This window comes from Aythya ferina (genome assembly GCF_964211825.1).
Source record: "Aythya ferina genome assembly, chromosome: 10".
Lineage (NCBI taxonomy): Eukaryota > Metazoa > Chordata > Aves > Anseriformes > Anatidae > Aythya > Aythya ferina.
In genome coordinates this window covers 7928016-7947334 of record NC_140306.1, presented here as the reverse complement: position 1 = coordinate 7947334, position 19319 = coordinate 7928016, and the positions used below count along the sequence as shown (strand labels likewise).

At 39.8% G+C, this 19319-nt stretch overlaps 1 protein-coding gene across 2 annotated transcripts in view; it reads left to right on the top strand.

Moving 5' to 3' along the window:
• Positions 1–19319, top strand: part of PTPRG (protein tyrosine phosphatase receptor type G) — a 397969-nt gene that overhangs the window by 158821 nt on the left and 219829 nt on the right. The gene's annotated exons all lie outside the window — the stretch shown is intronic.

The following is a 19319-nucleotide window of genomic DNA, read 5'->3' as shown; positions in this document are numbered from 1 at the left end:
TTTTCCTGCAAACTTAAAAAATCACTTTTGACCAGTTTCACAACCTGGAGCACAGATCAGGTGGCTTATTTTTTCAGGCTGGTATTTCTGTCTAGCTGTCCATCCTCCCAGAAATCTCTGTGTCTGCTGGCAAGTCTCCTGAATGCAATGGGACAGGAAGAGTGGGGTTAGGAGGTGGGTGGACAACGGTGTGATGAGTCTCATGAAGACAAGGGCCATGGTGGAGAAAAGTGACTCTGTTAATGCCTGTCCCAGAAAGGCCACAGGGATTGTGTTCTCATTAGACATCAGAGAATCCCCTGGGGAAGCAGCTGTTGTGCATGCGTTGGCTCTTGGGTTGGGGGGGAACCTTAAATCAGAGTACACACATTGCTAGATACCAGTGAGGCCAACTGCAAGGTGCAAAGTCCATTGGCAATCCAACTTCTGTTATTTTTGCTGCCTGGTTTCCTATTCTATGTATAAGGGTCTGTTCCTACGAGACACTGAACAGCTCTGGCCATAAAGCAGTCTGATCATTGCTATTCGCTTGTCTTCAGCCTCTCCTGGCTCTTACGGGTATTTAAAGGGTTTTATGGTGCATAATCAAACCTCTTCTGAGTAGGCGATAGTGAAGGGGACATGGGAAATCATCCCATGACAGATTTTAGTCGTGAAATTTCAGAAGTGCTTTTGCCTGGGTATGCCAAGTAAGGAGAGTCCCATATATTGGCATGCATTGTCACTGCAGTCTGTGGGTAGCAATGAAAAAGATAACTGACCACGCGGTTTTCTGGGAAAGAAAGGGGCATTATCAGCGAAGATACTGGAAAAGTTGATTAGAATACTAAATGAGCAAATATTTTACTGTCATTACTTAAGGCTTCCTAGGAAAGGAGATAACTTAACATTAATTGCCTATCAGAGAAATGGTGGAAGATTATGACCAATGAATGTGTGGGATACAGGATGAACATTCAGATGTAGGAGAAAGAGGGTAAAACAAATAATAATTTTGTAAATGTATATGTGATGGAAGCAGTTGAAAAATGTTTTTAAAATTAAATTAATCTTGTATGTGTGTGCGTGTACATGCAATTTTTTTATTGGATTAGCAGGGACATCTTTCAGAATTATGAAATACAAGCTGTATTCTCCAATACCGAGAGCTCTTATAATTGCTAGAAGTACAGTAAATGTCCCTATCATTCTCTGGGTTTAATCTCAGCATAATTAGCTCCTTGCACAATGGAGTGTTTAATTTGAATGGCTGCCAAGGCTCATTAAGTTAGAGAAGTAGTTCCTGAGATCTCTGTTCTTAAAATTGGGACTCTTGTATGAAAGAATTTTCACTGAAGGTGTCAGAGTTCTTTTTGATATTCCAGTATTAATTTTAGGCAGGAAACTAAATATTTAAAGAGATACTGATGCATCTTTCTACCAGATATGAGGAGCTGGACTTCACACCTTGCTCAGAAATGTATCTGCAGTCTAGCAGATCTTTCAGAGCAAACTGGGACAGAAGCAGTGTGCAATTAGTACTGCCTTGAGAATGTAAGAGAATACTTTTCTATGAGTGTATATTTGCTTTTGCTGGTAATAGTTGCAAAATAATTAGTCCTTTTAATTAGGATAATAGGAACCTCAATAGTGAATATTATTGCTATTTATTTGTAATATTTAAATCCTTTCATCAAAGATTTTCCCTAATATGAAATGGATGTTTATTATGAATTCTTGACTCAGATTATCTCTGTTCTGCTTCTCTGAGTCCTTCCACCACTGCAGAAACTATTTCTGATATACGTGGCTGGCAGCGGGACTGTGCTGTTGACTGAGGGTAATTGTATTCCTCGTGTTACCTGGCAATTACCTGTGACTCATTCATATTGTCACCTAAATTAAAGCAACACTAGACTGCATCATCCTGACGGATCTCATATTTCTCCTTTTCAGATTGGAATACTAACAGTGCTGCTTCATATCACTTGCAGACCAAAACTAGATGTCAAAGGCTGTAACAAAAATGTTTGAAACACATCAAAAGCCAACGATCTTGTTTGCAGAGTATGAGGCTGTTTCTTGGCAGAATCACATGCTTCTTTACACCATTGGGACCTTATGTGCGTTGCCCGCTGCTTAAGGTGTAGGACGGCTATGTAAATAGCAAGCTGATGTGAAGGAGAAAAGCCCATTGAAAAATGACAACTGACATTGCTGCAGACCCTATCATTTTTCTTTGTGCTTGGATATTTTCTTCCTTTCTGAAACCTGATCTTTTTAGATTTATAGAGCAGACAGTGTCTCTTCCATTGTCATGTGCTGCGTAATGGTCTCCGGACAGTAGAGATTGTATGATAAAAAGAGTGAAGAATCAGACCCCTTGAGTGCAAAAATGTACTGTGTTCACTGCCAACAGTGCTGAAGTCTGAAATTTCAGAAAGCTGTACCAGATGTCTTTACATATACATCTTGTACTTCTTCGTACTGACTTGTGTTTCCTATCTCTTGAGATTTCACAGTGCTAGCCCAAGACTAGTGGACATGGTTTCCATTTAAATTGCCTGAAATATATGTGAGGGTTTCTGTTGGGGTCTGCCATGGTTTATACATATGTGAAATAAATGAAAACGTTTCTGTGGATCAAATTTCTTCAGACGTGGCACATGATCTATATGAATATATTTTCTATATGAAATTCTCAAATGCATCTCCACACTGGTTAGTATGCCTGTGTGGAAAAATGCTTAGCTCCTGTTCTGTTGCTTTTTAAGACAGCCTGGGAGAAATGTATGGACATAACTTCAAAACAAAAAATATAAAACCAAACCAACTAAACAAAAACCACCTGAACTCTGTTCCCGATTCTCTGCTTTAGAGGAGGGAGAGCTGCCTCATCTCTGTTTCCAGCCTCTCTCTGATCCTCCTAATACAGTTTTTCATACTGCTTGCAGACTCTGTGAGGCAAGAACTGTCTTTTCCTGTATTCGCATAGGACACAATGGAACCCTGGGCTCAGCTGGGCCTCTGACTTGTATCAGAATATCAACATAATTAGTACTAGCTTCAGACTGCAGAAGGACGTGGAGGATGGATTATTTGTTTTATTTAAGAAAAACCTAAAGAGCTTAGATGGCAAGATTTGCATGAATTATACATTACCTGAAAGTGGCTTTTTACATCTTCTGCTTTTTCCAAAGCAGGTGATGAAGCTATGCATATAAGTATACTTGGTATGTGATTCCATTGCACAACAATGAAATAAGTCTTAGCTTCATCTTTAGGAAAATATTAAAATAGGCATACAGGTCAAGCTGAAGGTCTGATTAGCCCAGTATTTTGCATCTTTGGTGACCCAATAGGACAGACTATTGATGAGGAAAAGCATAAGAAGGCAGTGATGCTCCTGCAGCCTGCCCTGCCAGACAGCAGTGGTCTGTGTAAGGGGCTTCTTGAACCAGAAGTTGTATCTGCATAAGTGTTTTTAATAGCTTGTGACTAAATTTTCTTCCATACATTTTCTAATTGATTTTTTTTCCCCAAAGTTTTAGTATTTTTGGCTTCTTCAATGTCCTGTGGCATTAAACAAAAGGAAGAAGCACTTGTTGTCTCTTTTAAACCCACTGACTCATAATTCCATCTGATACTCTATAGCTCTTGCGTTGGCAGAAAGCATGAATGGCAGCTCTGTTCATCTTCCTGTGCAATTCCAGGTTTTTAAGGACTGCTAGTATATTTTTCTCTCTCCACCCTGAATCATCTCTTTTACAGGTCTGGACTTTTTTTTTTTTTTTTTTTGAAACAGAAGCCATTGTTTATCTGTGGTCATCCTTGCTGCCTTTTCTGTTAACTGTTCTATGTCCTTTCAGAGACAAGTGAACAGAAAGGCTCCCAGCATTCTGGGACATGAGTTTCCAAGACAATTACAAAGTGTTTTGCTCTTCCCTAATACTTTTGTGGCAATTCTTTGGGCTTCGTTTGCCTTAGAACTGCTGTGGAGCACAGAGGTGACACGCAGAGAGCTGCCAGCGTGAGTGATTACTCTGAAGTCTTCCCTGAATGTTACTAGCTAATTTCAAGTCCATCATTGTATATATAATTAGGGTTGATTCGGCATTGATTGTCATTGAATTTCATCTGCTATTTATTGCACAGTGTTGTGAGAACCTTGTATAACTCTTTTTTTTGGTGCAATAGAGGTGGCATGATCTGCTGATCATGAGTTATTTTTAAATAGTCCACAGATAATTTTAATAATATATATAATATATATACATATATATTTACTCATTTTCCCAGTTAAATTAAGATTTGAGCATCTGTTTTGATTGAGAATCCCTTCAGTGTCAGCTATCTTCCATGGGAAAAACTGACCATTTATTGCCACTATTTTTCCTATTTTAACGACTGCTGCATCAACTTAAAATGCCACATGAACATTTATTTATTTTGATAAATTAATGCTGCCCTATCTAGGGTGTGCTTATTTTAATTAAAAGTAGGTTATAATGTTGCAAGTTACTTAAATCTGTTCCCATTTAATGTTCATTCACCAGAAGACTTTCCCCACCAGGGTTTGTACCAATTTAACGCAAATAGATTAGAATTTAAGTTGATTTCATAGTTCATAAGAAACCTTTACAGAGATGAGCATATGTGGAACTGACAGTAACATTTAATTCCAAAATGTGCAAAAAAAAAAAATCAATAAAATCTATTTTTAAATAAATTGGAGCCTTAAGGCAGCTGTTTAATATATAAAGTTACTGCTCTGAATTTATATTCTCTAGATTTGTCTGAGTCACTGAATTCAACTAAATATTTCAGCATTTAATAAAACCCTACTGTATATTATTTGTTAAGGATCTCTGCAACAGCCATTTAGAGATCTCTTCCTCCTCATCAAATAATTAAGAGCAATGAAGTACAGCAGCCAATCTGAAGTCAGAATAATGCTGGTCACTCTATATTGTTATTTCAAAGGCAAAACAAAAAGTAGAGGCACAGATGCTTAAAATCTTCATTTCTACCTGCTTATGGCCTCCGATTTAGTCAGTGAAGCACGCTGAATCTAAAAAGGCTGGTGGGAGAAGTGCAAGGTCCTCAGAGAAATTAGAGAAGAAAATTGCAAAGTTAAGTTGGAAGCTACGGTGAGCTGAGGAGCTGTGAAGAAGATAAGGCTTTCCTCCTAAGTGGGTATTTAAAACCAGGGATCGTCACACAGTTTGTGGAAGTGGCACACTCAGCTTTCCCACCTCGGTCCAGCTCGGTACGCGTTGTCCACTGAGCAGGCCCTGGAGAAGCACAGGGCTGAGGGGAGGGACGAGCACCTTGAGTGCTTGTCCCATGAGGTTATCCACCTCCTGTTGAAATTCAACTTAGGAATTTCTATTCCTCTGGGAAGGAAATATTGTTCAGTAGCTTGCATCTAGGCATGCCCACCTGAAAGGGCCGGCTGTGGAACAGCTCCGAGCGCAGGCCTCGCTTCCACAAGAGAGTGGAAAATTGCGGGATTGTGTGATTAAATTGTACTTGTCCCCCAAATGTTGTGATGTTGTGTAGCAATAAAGCTTATTTTGGGTTACAGTGTTTTTTGTCTGGGATTTTTCATGTTTAGATACGAAAAGCTGCCTGCGGCATGGCAGAGGTATGAGAATCCCAAGGTGTAGGTAGAGCTGTTCTTACCAGTACAATCTTTTTTTTTTTTTTTTTTTTTTTTTTTTTTTAATGTATCATATGATCTTTTTGGATTGTTGTAAAGAGAAGATGGGGTTGAATATGGCAGAGGGATTCTAGCAGAAAAACCGAGGTGGGCTGAGGTTTACGATGGGATGGTCTACAAGGAGGCTCTGGTATTTTGCCTTTTGCTAGAGCTGTTTGTAAAGCCAGTGCTGCGGCCGCTCTTCCATTAGCCCAGTGAGACATCTGCAAAATATAATATTGATTAGACATAAAAGGGAGAGCATGGCCCATAGTCCTGCGGTTCTGGGTAGTCGAATCCTGCCGTTCCTAGTGCTAATGGCTAAATTATGACCTCAGCCCTGTCAGCCCGAATCTGGCCCTGCTGGAATCAATAATGCAGTTGGAGCTGAGCTATATTTTGCCTTTCATCTCCATTAGGTCTGGGGGTTGACAGTAGAGAGTAGGAGCTGGCGGTTTGCCTCGGACTACAGAGATGGCCAAAAGTATGGAAGTACGATCTTGTTGTTAGCTCAAACAAATGTCTGCCACAGGCTGCTGAATCTTATCGCACTTGTTTTGCTTGCGAAATACTGTTTGAGCTGCAGTGATTACTCAGCCACTCTTATTTCCATTCATATTTTATCTATATCCTTCCCAAAGGAGGAGAGGAGTTATTTTATGCTTAATTAAGTGTAAATAAGTGATTGTCTGGTTTTGTTTGTTTGTTTGTTTTCTTCTTTTGAGTTTCCTGGGCTTTTACTTACTCATTTACGTGCATGGTTTTGGTCTGTCCTAGGAAACTGATCTATGGAGGGGCTGGCCTTTTTTAACTAAGTGAAAGCTTGATCAAAGCACCAGTCAATAAACGCATGCAGTTCCTGGGTGCTAAGTAAACTAATGAAATACTTTGTGTACCCTGCCAATAAAAGGTGAAATATGGTTCCTATTTTCCTAATATTACTCTTGGAGCTTTGCAGCTGGAACTAAATTGCCACTTTTCTTGTAAATTGAGTTGTAAAGTGCTTGTGCCAAAATGACAAGGAGTTGCTTGAGAAGTTGGATGAATGCAAGCCTTCCTTTGGCCAAATTACTGGGAGCCCAAGTTTAAGTGTATTGTGAGGGTGAAGAATGTGTCTGTTGTCGTGTTTGCTGGGTAATGTGGCCTGTGTTGGCCATGAGCCACTGAACTCCAAAAGGGATTACATTTGTTTGAGATTTATGCAGGAGTTGGAGCCTGCAGAGAGGTTGACTGAGAAGGTACAGCAGAAATTAGAGACCTCTTCACTGTTCTTTTCTAACACTTTTTAATCATTTTGTTTCTAGCAAAGAGATTTTGAATACTGAAGGTTGCAGTCTTAGAGAAGCACGGAAGGCAGCCACAGGCCATTTGAAAATAGCTGTGTCCTGGAAGAACTAATATGGTATTAAATACAAAGCCCTTTTATCTCCTTACTGATTATCCCTGATAGTACTGAAATGAAAACAAAACAAAGAAACCCTACTTGTGCTCTCCTCAATTATTCCCAAATTGTTCACAATAAATATTTATTTTTATTTTTGTTTCATATCAAGAAGCCCAGCAGATGATCCCCTCTTGCCCCTCTCTAGCATGTTCATCTCTTTCACTAAAAGCACTTCACTTGCATGAAGTTTTTGATCCTTGTTTTATGTAGCCTCTCACTTCTGTGTAGTCAAGGGACTGCACAAGAACATTACCTTTCATTTCTGCTACAGGAGTAGGAGTTGCCCGGCCCTCTGCTCGGAAACATGACTGCAGTGCACTTTTAAATTATGTCCTTTGATAATTTCACAGTAATATTCCTTCTCATTTTAGCTTTGATGAAAAGTCTATATCGTTCTAGGGACATTAGAGTATTGCTGTATTTGGTGATTGAAATTTAGCAGTAATGCTCTAACATTTAGAAATGTACATTTCTGCTGCTGCAAACGCTGTGAGTTTTTTGGTAAAGTGAAAACTAATGGTTATGGCTTTCATAGTGTTTTTTTGTTTGGTTGGTTGTTGTTGTTTTTTTTTTTTTTTTTGTGTGTTAATAAAAGCCAGTTCATATACATTCAGAATATTTCATATTTACAGTGCTGAGGCTTGTCTTGCTGCACAGTTTGTGGTAGGTCCTTTCGGTGTATGTGGGCTCTGTGTTCCCTGCGGTGTAGCAATCCTTTCAGCAGCTTTTGTGGAAGATGTTTCCTTTGTGCATTCCCTGGCTGGTGTGTGATAACAGTGGAATGCAGTTTTTTTTTCTTCATGAAATCACTGGGGGATTAGGTGCTTGGGATAAGTTTTAGAATGTACTTGCTTTTTGTCAAATGGCAAGGAGCTATCAATAGACTGAATTGCTGTGCACAGAAAAGAGGGTAGGAAGAGTGTTGTCACCACCTTTTTTTTTTTTTTTACATGGAAAATGAATATAATTACTGATCGTTTCAACTTTTATTTCTGTTTTTCATATGCATCGGGGAGCTTAAGACTGACAAAGGTTAAATATGTCCCGTGTAAGGTCTTGGACATAATCAGAGTTTGAAATAGCCAACTGCAGTACCTAGAGCTGCCTGCAGTTTGGTTGTATTGCCATGTTGTACTATTAGCAGGAAATGATGGAAACGGTATTTTTTTTAATTTTTTTCGTCTTGTATCTAAGGTGACGAGAGTTGATATTCTCTAGAGAACCTAGAGAACTTCAACTTAAATTTAAAAGCTGTTATCTGAGTTATTAGGATTGTATTTTTTTTAGAAAAAGTGTATGCATCCAGGTGCATGAAGTAAAATCAGCACTGGAAAATGTTACATAAAGTCAGGTCATCTTGGCAAATCTGGTAAAGTCAAATGTCTCATTTAATTTCCCACACCATCCCCAAGTCTTTCTTGTTTGTAAGTAATCAGGACCTTGGAAAATTATCAGAAGTTTGTGTATTTTGTTACTTTTTTGTAGACACTGAAGTATTTCCTATGGCTTCCTCTTCCTTTCAGATTCATATATGCGAGTCATCAAATACACTGTATTGAGATTCAGACTAAATAAACAATGATCAGCAGCTAATTTTGTAAATCGAACCACAGTACATGACCTTGCGTTTTCTCAATGAAAGTCCTAAGCCTGTAAAATATAGAATGTATTTCAAAAGCTGACTTTATTTTGGTAGAGGAATGAGCGTGTTATGTTGCCTTGTTGGCAGAAAATCACACAGTACATTTCTTAACTTTTAAGTTCTGGGCTGTGTGACACTTTCAGTTCTTTCTAGTGGCACGTCAGTAATGAACATGGGGTTATACAGCAAGGTAGAGGGATAGCCAAACAGTTCTTTTGGGAGAAATACAGCAGTTTGGGGAATTTGTATGGTTGTTTTTGAGCATGTTCAGTTGGGAGAGGTAGGGGGAGTGTATTTTATTTTAAAAACTTCTTTTAAAAAGATGCTTTATAAAACTATTGCTTTTTATGAAGCATTGGTTCACTATTATGCTGAACTCCTCATGTCTCAGTTACGCATTTTTGCTTATATAAGGCATTTAAGAAAGCAATATATGACTTGGTTGCTGCCTATAAATTCAAATAAATCCTCAGCTGAACTATTTAGGGGCAATAGACACAGACTTCTGGGGGAAGTGGGACTTCATTACATTCCTGGATGCATTTAGATACATTCAAACCACGTTAAAAGTTTGGCTTAAATTGAAAAATGCTGGAGTCTCTCCGAGTCAGAGCTGCAATTAGGGCAAATAGACTGTGCAGATGTAGATTGAAATCCCTGCAGGTTCAGATAAAAACCCAATTTTATAACCCCACATAGGGGCATACTACCTTCTGGCTTCGCATAGATGGCAAATGATGCCTGAAGGCGAGTTCGGCCAACCCAGATCTGCCTTCCTCCCCACAGGGCAGGCTTGAAGGCCGCCTGCATCAGGCCAGACAGGCGTGTGGAGGGGCTGTGGGCCTGATTTGGGGTGTGACTGTTGGGATAGGTAATGGGGTGATGGCTATCTTGGCAGCAGCAAGAGGGGAGCGAACAGAATTGCCCAGAATTGCATCAGTGGCTTTGCCCCGCTCTTCGCTTGGTGCCAGAGTGCACCTATGGCTACAGCAGTGAAGGAGGAGCAGGAGGTGGATGTTCCTCCTCCGTAAAGGGGCAGGATGCCATAAAACCACCTGTTACATCCCTATCTTTCCTTCTCTAATGTTTAGAGAGATCAACTTGATGCCGTCTTCCCAGCTGAGGAGACTAAATCCTGCCCAGGCTTTATACAACATTTTTTTTTTTTTATTAATTCCCTGCCAATGGTTTCGAAAATGTCGTGATGGTTTGTTAAGGGGCTGTACAGGCGTGGTCAGAGTGGACAGGCTGTCTCTACACCCTGCCTTTGAAGAGCTTTTGCCCAGCTGTGTCTGCCTATTTGTTCGTTGCCAAATCTTGCTCCACTGAGGCTGACTGTGTGATTGGTGTGTCAGATTCACCCAGGGAAAAAAAAAAATACAGATTCTTCATCTTGACCTAAGGGGCTGACAGAGTCCCTAATCAAAGGAAATTGCTTCTGCCTTAGTGGAGAGGGAACTAAAAGCTTTTGGATCTGGCATCATCTCACAGCAAGGATTCTTTGGAAATTCTGTTTCAGCATCCCTTAATTGTGCCTTCAGACTTTCCTCCTGAAGTGCTTACCTGGAAGAGTTAAATTAATCACCAAGTCCCGGTGCTGTAGCTGTTTTCCTGTTGTTTTTCTTGTGCTGTGAGATGATTAGCTGACTGGACAAGCTTGGCATCTTGAAATCTTAAACTGTCTCTTGGCATTTTTTTATTGCTTTTAAATGTTGGTTAACATTTAGTACGTAGTATTAAATATTACTATACCCTGGGTGTTCTAAAAATTGATAAACCCATTAAGAGAAATGCAGGGCAGGTGAGCTTTTAGATGATGGTTTCTCAGAAACATTAAGTATATTTTATATGTATTGGAGACTATATTTTTTTCACGTGGTAAATCTGACTGAGAGTGATTTCGTTGATGTACCAGTTTAACTGAAGGTCTTTGTTAATAATTTGTGAAACTTCCTTCAGGTAAGTTTAAGTTAAAAATGAATTCAGATTTGACTGAAGTTTAATTGGCACAAAGGGCAAACCTCCCAATGTTGGTACAAGAAATGCACATGCTCTCTTCTTTCCATAATCAAGAGATTACAGAGAGCAACAGTTGGAAATACAATTCCAAAATTTCCATGTCATGTATATCTGTTTGTTCATTTTGTTCCAGTCTGTCACACTAAACCTCTCTGCAACAAGTAATAAATTAGTTGGTTCTGTTAAATATTATTTCTTCCTAAAAATATTGAATAGGCTTCTTACATAGTTAAATGTGAACATTAAGAACTTAGCTATTAAATATTTACCCACTACTAAGAGCATTGTACTAACATCTTTGTTAAGAAATAAATGTATTGTTTTTCATCTCAAGCTTTTGCTTTTTTAAGAGATGAGCTGAATATCCAATTAACTTCAGTGATGTGAAGTTAATATCTTGTTTGTTAGTAGTGAAATATTTTTGGAAGGTTCTACTTCCAGCAGATTGCATTAATATACAGTACAATTATCTTATTTACTAATAGTTACAGAAGGGCTGAATTCTATACATAGCCTTGAGTAATTAAAGAATCAAAGGCATGTGCCACTGTTGTGTATGCTTTTTCTGAAGGAATACAATTTATACCTGTTTCTATAGGTCTTTTCATCACAGTCAGTCTGTGATCCTAGTAATGCAAATAATCTCTTTCAGCTCTGCCTAAATCAGAGTAGTTTTTGAGATGTACCCATTCTTTCGTTGCTCATTTTGTGACACTTGAGTTGACCCAGAATCTGAACATCTGCCTGGAAAACCTCAATGTGGAAGGAGGGACTTGAGTAATGCAATTGGCATAAACCTGGTCCTGAGGTTCATTCATGCATGTCATCTTCCTGATGCTTTTCAGTGCAGGTCCATGCGCTGAAGCTCCATGTAAGGCAGCGGTCATTATTCTTCTATTCATAATTGAATGTGGAGCTCTTCAGAGACTGAGAACACAGCTGAGTCTGTAGCAAGGGGCATGGTAAGGTGAGAGAGCTACCTTCCTCTCCTTTTCTCAGAAACCTCCCAAAACACTGGGGGAAACGTGCTCCAAGAAAGGAGTTCTTTCAGCAGAATATTGTACTAACACACCTTTTATTTATGTAGCATGGGAAGTCCAGTTCTAGTGCTTGTGCCTTGAAGATGCAAGTTAGTCAATTGTAAAGATTTTTAGGCTTCTTGGATGGGATTTTTGAGTTAATAAACACCAGTATTATTTTCTGTGTTCTCTGTAAGTGCATAGACACACATTTATGCAGGCAATTGGAGCTATGTAGTATGTGGAACATTCTATTTATCTTACCCAGAGATGGTCCTTTCCTGCCTAGTCTTTTTTTTTCCTAGAACACTTCAGCAATGAGCCCTAAGCATCGATCAGATACAGCAAATAGGAATCAATTATGTTTTATGAGGTTAAATGGACCATAATGAAAAGTCTGTTGATATAGCACTTATTTATTATAATTAATCTACCTAAAAATGAATGATACTGATATAAAATAACGTTAGCGATATCGGTGTGACCTGAATACTAAACTCTTTTTGAGGTCATACCGTTCTATCTGCTCACCTCGGGCCAGGGAGGTAGTTTTATGGTGTGTGCCCAAGGTCTAACTAGGATTTTTGTATTTCTCTGGCTATTCACTAGAAATCTCTCCAGGAACTGCCCTTCTTTCTTTCTTTTTGGCAAGGGTCTTGTGAATTGTGCAACATCTTCTGTTTACATAATAATAAGCAAAAAAGCTTATTGGGAAATTTGTTAAATAATTTAAATGCTCTGGTAAGTAAGAGATGCTCATTCTGTAATGGTTCCGATGCTTTGAATGTATTTCCTTTTTTCATCCAACAGCCCCAAGTAACTTTATGGTTCCAAGTTTCTTACACAGCAGTAGCTTAGCTTTGAAATGCATTGAGGCCTTCTCCCTTTTGCTCTTTTTTTCAATCAGATTTAGAGGTGATAGGAACATTTGGAAGTCAGACACACATTTGCCAGCCTTCAGGGTTTTCCTGACCTTAAGTCACACCAGAGGCCACCTGGAACTGTGCACTTAGCAGAAGAGCAAACTAATTTGATTTCAAATGCTGTAGAAATGCAAACCAAGCATAGCTGTGATGATAATAATGCGAAGTGTAACAGTAATATTGTATTACACTAAACCTTTGACCCAATGGCATATAAATCTTATATATTTGTATATGAATGTTCTTTGAGAGGTTTCCTTCAATACTGGAAAGCAACATATGCAGGGGAGGAATGTGGAGATGTTTTCATCTTAAGTGAGGAGAAACGTTTACTGCAGAATGTCATACTGCTTCTACCTACCTACCAGACAGTGATTGTGTTCAAGTGTTGATGCTGTTGCACTGCTAAGAAAATAAATATTCAATTATATTTTATTAAAAACAGTATTTTTTCCATACAGCAAACTGTTACTTTTTAGATTTTTCTTTTATTTTTAATTAAACTTTAATTACAGATTCTCATTCTAGAGTTTGTGATCTTTCAGCATTAGTTTGTCAGTATTAAAGTGTAACCACAAATCTCATGTAACTTTAAAAACAATTGCCCTTTAATTTCAGATTACAAATTTTTGTCATTGTGATTGACCTGTGTGTACTAAAAGCCAGTGAGATTTGAAGACACTTGGATGTTTGTCTTCCTTCAGAAAGGCACATAAAACAAAGACTATTTTCACTCTTTTGTTCATATTCTTAATAATAAATAAAGACTAGGAGCTCTTAAGACAAACATTCACATTGGCTCTTTTTCTGTTTAAGAAATCAACATAGACCTGTGAAGTTCTGAATCTTTACAGAAGTTGGCAGAGAACATATATTCAGAATTACTTCTGCAAATATAGAGCACAATGGAGATTCTTAAACAAAATGCATAAAGACAGGGGAGTCCCACATTGATCTGATTTTTCTTGAAATTATGTTTACCTAAGCTCTCAGTCACTTTATCATTTATTCAATAAATACCATTATTTTTAGCATTGGTTTTTCAGTTACTCTGCCTTTCTGTGCTGTTACACTTTCTCTTTTATCTAGGTGAGATCTTTTCTTAGTGTCAACAGGATCACCTTGACAAAAGATACCCTCAGCCCATTTGTTCCCCACCAGTTTGTAATAAAAGGGCTCGTTGGAAACTCAGGGCATGAATGCATGGGGGAAACTCAGGTACCAAGTGGCTGCAAGTCAGCTGCTCTCTGGTTTTATTATGTACAGCCCTTACAGTACCCACAAGGCGCATTTAGGGAGCAGTGAAGGAGCACCTGTTTGCTTTACACTTGGTCTCTGAAAAGATTGCAAGCACTGGCACCTGATGTTTTCCAAGTTTGTACCATAGCTTACCTTTAGTTGTTTTTTTTGTGTTCTCCTGCCTGAGATACACTTAGGATGGACTCCTGCTCTGACGTTTTGCCAGCTCTTCTCTTCCCTTTTGTGCCTTGTTGCCTAAAGCAAGTCTTGGATTCTGCCATAGCTAATTTGGGCACATATTGCAGAATAATTGCCCACTTGCAGCGCTGTTCCTGCTTTGCCAAACGCTATTTCTGATGCCTGGTGGACACGCTTTGTTTTGGAGCCATATATATCCATAAAACCCTTGTAGCATACAGAGAAGAGGTCAGCATGGAAGGACACAGTGCAGCTTCTAACCAGCAGCTTTGCATTATCTGCTGGATGTATTGTTGGAACTGAACGCGTTGTATGGAGCAGTGACCTAACTGCGTGGGGGATGTTTTTATTTAAAGATGCGACTCTTCTCCTAGTCTGATGATAAGCAGACTCTTACAAGGTAGCTTATTCATATAGTGTAATAAGTAAATCTTGTTAGCCTGAGTTTTATCCAGATGCATAATTATTGAATTTGGTGATTTCCTCTTGTTCCTTTTTCCCCTGTTCTCTGCATGGGCTGCAATAATGTTCCCTGTGTTCAGGGCAGAGCTGCAAGATAGTGGAAAGATGTAGCCCCTTTCTGTATAATTCAGAGCTGTAGGGAGAATGCAGGACTCTAGTCCTGAAATGGGCCATGCCCTGTGAGCTTTTAATGACACGGAAAGTTAGTGCATTTATTTATTTATTTATTTATTTATTGCAGCGTGGAGATGTCTAGTCTTTACAGCTGGGTTCATGATGCCGCATTGCCACAATCATACAAACCTGGGCACAGAGCACAGCCGTGGCTCTTGTCTGGCAGCAGGGGCTCCACCTCAATACAGGACAAGCAGGCCTTGTGCTTCCCTTCCACTCAAGCTGCAGCCCCTTTCAAACCTCAATCTTTGGCTTTTTCTTTTTTAAGCTTTAAGTAAAAAGCAGCCTGGGTAGCAATGAAATTTTATTGAAAGCATTAGCTTTCCTTGCATTACAGCAGTGCAAAATAACTACCAAGAAGATCAGGCCAGGCAGCCAGGCCATGATTCTCAATTGCAATGTATGGCTTTTCATCTTCAATTTAAAAAACTAGAATGATCCATTAAAATGTATATTTTAATTTTATCAAGAGTGCTATTCACAATTAAAGAGCCACTGAAGGTCGGTAGTAAAAGCCTGAAGAGGATGGGAGCCGACACCTGAGAACGTCAAGATTATAGCTTCCCGCAGTAAAACTGTGGACATGTAAAATGAATGTAAATAAAAACTTATTCTTGGCGGACCTCTTTCAAGCTAGCATGCTCAATTCCTCCCTGGGGAGCTCATTATCTCTTGAGTGTGCTCTTCTTTACATGGGTTTCTTTTTGACATTGGGGATGCATCTCGGGCTGTTTGCAACTGCCTTGCAGTGCTCAGCCAGTGTGTGAAGAAGGGCTGTACGTACGGTGTGCTGTACAAAATTTTGGCAGTCTTTTCCCACTCCCACTAATCTGATAGGAACCTGTGGCAGTGACAGTCTTTAGGAGGTGGTGAAGAGCGAGCTCCCAGCTGGGAGTTTTAATAACCATTGCCAGGAGCATCCCAGCGGAGGGGAGATAGATGGATTTTGTTTGTTTATATCTTTATTTCTTTGGGAAGGGCAAGCAGTGAAAGCCATTTTAATCTCATCATTTCATCCTTTAATTTTCCCCCAGCATTTAAAGCAAGCAAACAGAAATGAGTAAAAGATGGCTGGCTGCCCTCAGGGGTGTTCTGGTAATGTCCCTCTTTGGGCTACTGCAGCTACGGAGGAGCTTTGTTTGGGAAGATAATTGGTATTTTCAATTGTGGTTACATCTACAGCAGAGAGGACCTATAATATCTGTTCAATCCCTGTGCTGTCCCACACAGCTTGCTCCTTGGAGAAGAGGCTTTTGTGTGATAAACAGCAATAATATTGATCTGCAGATAATCTACCCCCATAAAAGCACCAGTAGCAGTGTGTCATCTGCATTTCTTTTAAAAGACAAAACAATGATGTTGAACAAACAAATGCAGAAGAGGAGAGGCTGCCTTTGCTTGCTTTTTGTTGCCCTCAGCGGTTCCAAAGAGCAAGAGCATTTCCTGGTGATCGGTTTGAGAACCTGGAGAACAGAGCTGAAACCCTGATTAACGCATGAGTTTTTCAAGCCTCTCCAGTGCTTTCAGTGTGAAAGGAATTGGCATTTGCAAGAGAAAGAATCATTGTTTAAATAGCAATATGAAATCTCTTATTTATCTTATCATTTTTCACTGCCTTTGTGATTAAGTTGAATGCATGAAGCTTGCAGTCTTCGTTTTGTGGTGTAACGTGAGCTTTATATTGAAAATGAACAGCTGAGGCATTTCTTCCTTTTAAAATTTTGCTGATGGAAGAAGTGGTCTGGTCTTAATTCTGTAGTCCTATGATTGTTTTTAGGCAAAAGGAAATTAATTTTCCAGCAAGAAAGCTGAACCTACTGGGAACCCATTAGAAAGTGCATAGGACAACACTGCTGCTATTTTGATTTAGCGTTATATACCCTAACATCTGCATCTAAGGGAACAATAGAGCAAATCTTACGCAATGACATTGTACTGCAGCCAATTCTGTTTGCATTTACTGCCCCTAGCTGAATAGCAAAAAAATAATTGCAGCCAATTCCTGAATTAATGTTCCTGTGCCTCTGTGGATTAGAAAATATGTGAGAAAATAAAATACAGTAAACTGCTCATCTACTGGTGTTAATTCTAATAAATCCAGAAGCCAAGAAGCAAAGTCAAGTTAGGGCAGAATTTTTTAATAAATATTTCTGTTCGGTGGATCAGATGATGTATTCATATTAGATGGTGATTAACTATGTACCATCACACTGACAACTAGGCATGATATTGGAGAGAAGGTATTAAAATCAATCATTTTTATATGAGTGGGGACAGATAACTTGTATCCAAGGGTTCTTGTAGAGCTGAGGAGTTGATTTCCACTGAGGATGAGTGCTGCTAAATTCTTTTGAAGGAGATGCATACACAGCTGAGAGGCAAGGTGCATGACCCCTCTCTCCTGTCCTGACTCTCTTGTCCCTCCTGCTCCACGGGACCGGCAGCCTGGTGTTTTGGGTTCAGAGACGAGGTGACCAGAATTTAGGAGCAAAGCTCCCAACCTTCTAAGTGCCTACGTTGTTGTTTGAGTCTGGACCTTAACTGCAACTGCATTGCCTCATTTTCTGAACTGTGCCTTACATGCAGGACTGAGGGGTAACAGAGGAGTGTCCTTCATTTGCATTTGTAATTCATGGTGCTGTAATCACCAGGATAAAACCTAATGCTTTAAATGCCTATCTCTTTCTGACCCTTAAATCCTTGCAAGTAAGTATGACATTTCCACTCTGATGACCAAGATACAGGCTCAGTTAAATATTTTAAAGCTGGTGGTTACATCAGTGTTTCACAGCTCTGCATAGCATGCATAGGATGTCTCAGGTACTTAGCCCCTTTGAAAGCCAGCAATTAGGGTGATATGGACTGCAAGGGTGTGTTCAGAAGAATCATCTTCTAGTCAGGTGTGCTGGCTGACAGTGGTTACGTTCTAGGTCAAAGCATTAGTTAATGCTTAGTGGGCACACTGCAGCTGTTGAAACAATACAAATTTGGTCAGTGGAGACAAGCCAAGTAAGACTTGCATCTCCTTATTATGCTTCAGGAACTGTAGCTTTCAACAAGCCTCCTGCCCTGCAGTGGCTCAGATCATTGCATTGCTATGTCATGCTGAATAATTCGCAGCATTTAGCACTTAAATTGGCTCATTGCAGACAATCCAATTAGAATAAAGTCTATTATCGTTTTGGAACCTTGGGATGAAATAGAGTGTTTAAGCGATGAGCGTGCCGTACAGCCGCCCGCGTTTCCTGTAGCTTCCCCCTGGCCTTGCAGGTCTCTGGTGCCGTGCTGCAGCGGTGCCTGGTGCATACGGAGGCAGCTCCTGCTCAGCCCTCAGTTACAAGCTGCTGCTTCATCCCAAGACATACGGTAAACCTGCGGTCTCAAGAGAGAGCCGAGGTGCTTCATCTTTGTCTGCTCACACGTAAAACTCGCTAAGCATTTATCTTTTTGTCAAGACAGACAAATTGAAAGAGCTGGAGCTGCGGCATGAGCTCCGAGACCAAGTCTCCAGGTGGTGAGCTTTGGTTGGGCTATGCTGGCTTTGGCCAGGCTGGACTGCATCACGTCCCAGGCTCTGGAAGCCACGTGCTGTGCTGTGAATTGTGCTGTTGACCTTTTGCTCAGACTCTGAAGTTGACAAGGGCCAGGTTTAAAAGAGGTTCACTAAGATATGTAGGGAAATTCATTAACTGCCAGAATGATTGAAGCAATTAAATCCCATGGACTTGTTGGAAACAGCACCTGAGCTACAGAGGTGCATGTGAAATCCCAGCTGAAGATTTGTCTTTAGAATTACTAGACTAAGATTACTGGGCCTTTGGTTACTCTTTGCTTTAGGACGTGTTTTTTTTTGGTCGTATTTTGTTGGCAAATGGGGTATCAGTAGTTCTTAACCTTACTCCCCCAGCTTGTTCCCAGCCACGTGCAGTTTTTGTGCTCTCATGCCAGTTTTTGAGCTATGCACTGATTTGGGAACTGTCCCAGGTTAAAAATAACTCTTTTCTTCCCCGAACCGTCCGCCGATGACGTAGCTAATGCAGATATTTTTGCTTTTATTCAATAGGAAAAGTGTAATAAAGATAAATTAAAAAAGAAGCATGGTATGAGCGAGTGTCCATGTTGAAGTGTTGTATATAAGCTAAAATACTGATGAGAGAGTAATACATGAATATTGCATTATAATATTAATGTTGATTCCTAATGCTCAGATAAGTCTCTTGGCGCTCAGGATGCTTTAGCAACAGAAGATAAGGACCAAATCCATTAGCTGTGGTGAGATTTTGATCTGCTTACCTTTGGATTTCATGAAGTCAGGCACTCGCATCCTGAACAGCCGTTGCACTGGGTTGAATACCGCTGCACAGAGCAGGGAGGGAGCAGTGACATGAGCTGCTCGTAATAAACAGAGAAGGAAGCTGAGCAGCGAGAGCATTTTTCAAGCAGGGAGATCAGATGTGTATTCCGTGTATCATTCATCTTGTTGAAAGGTTTTTCTTTACGTACGTTAGATCTGTGTATC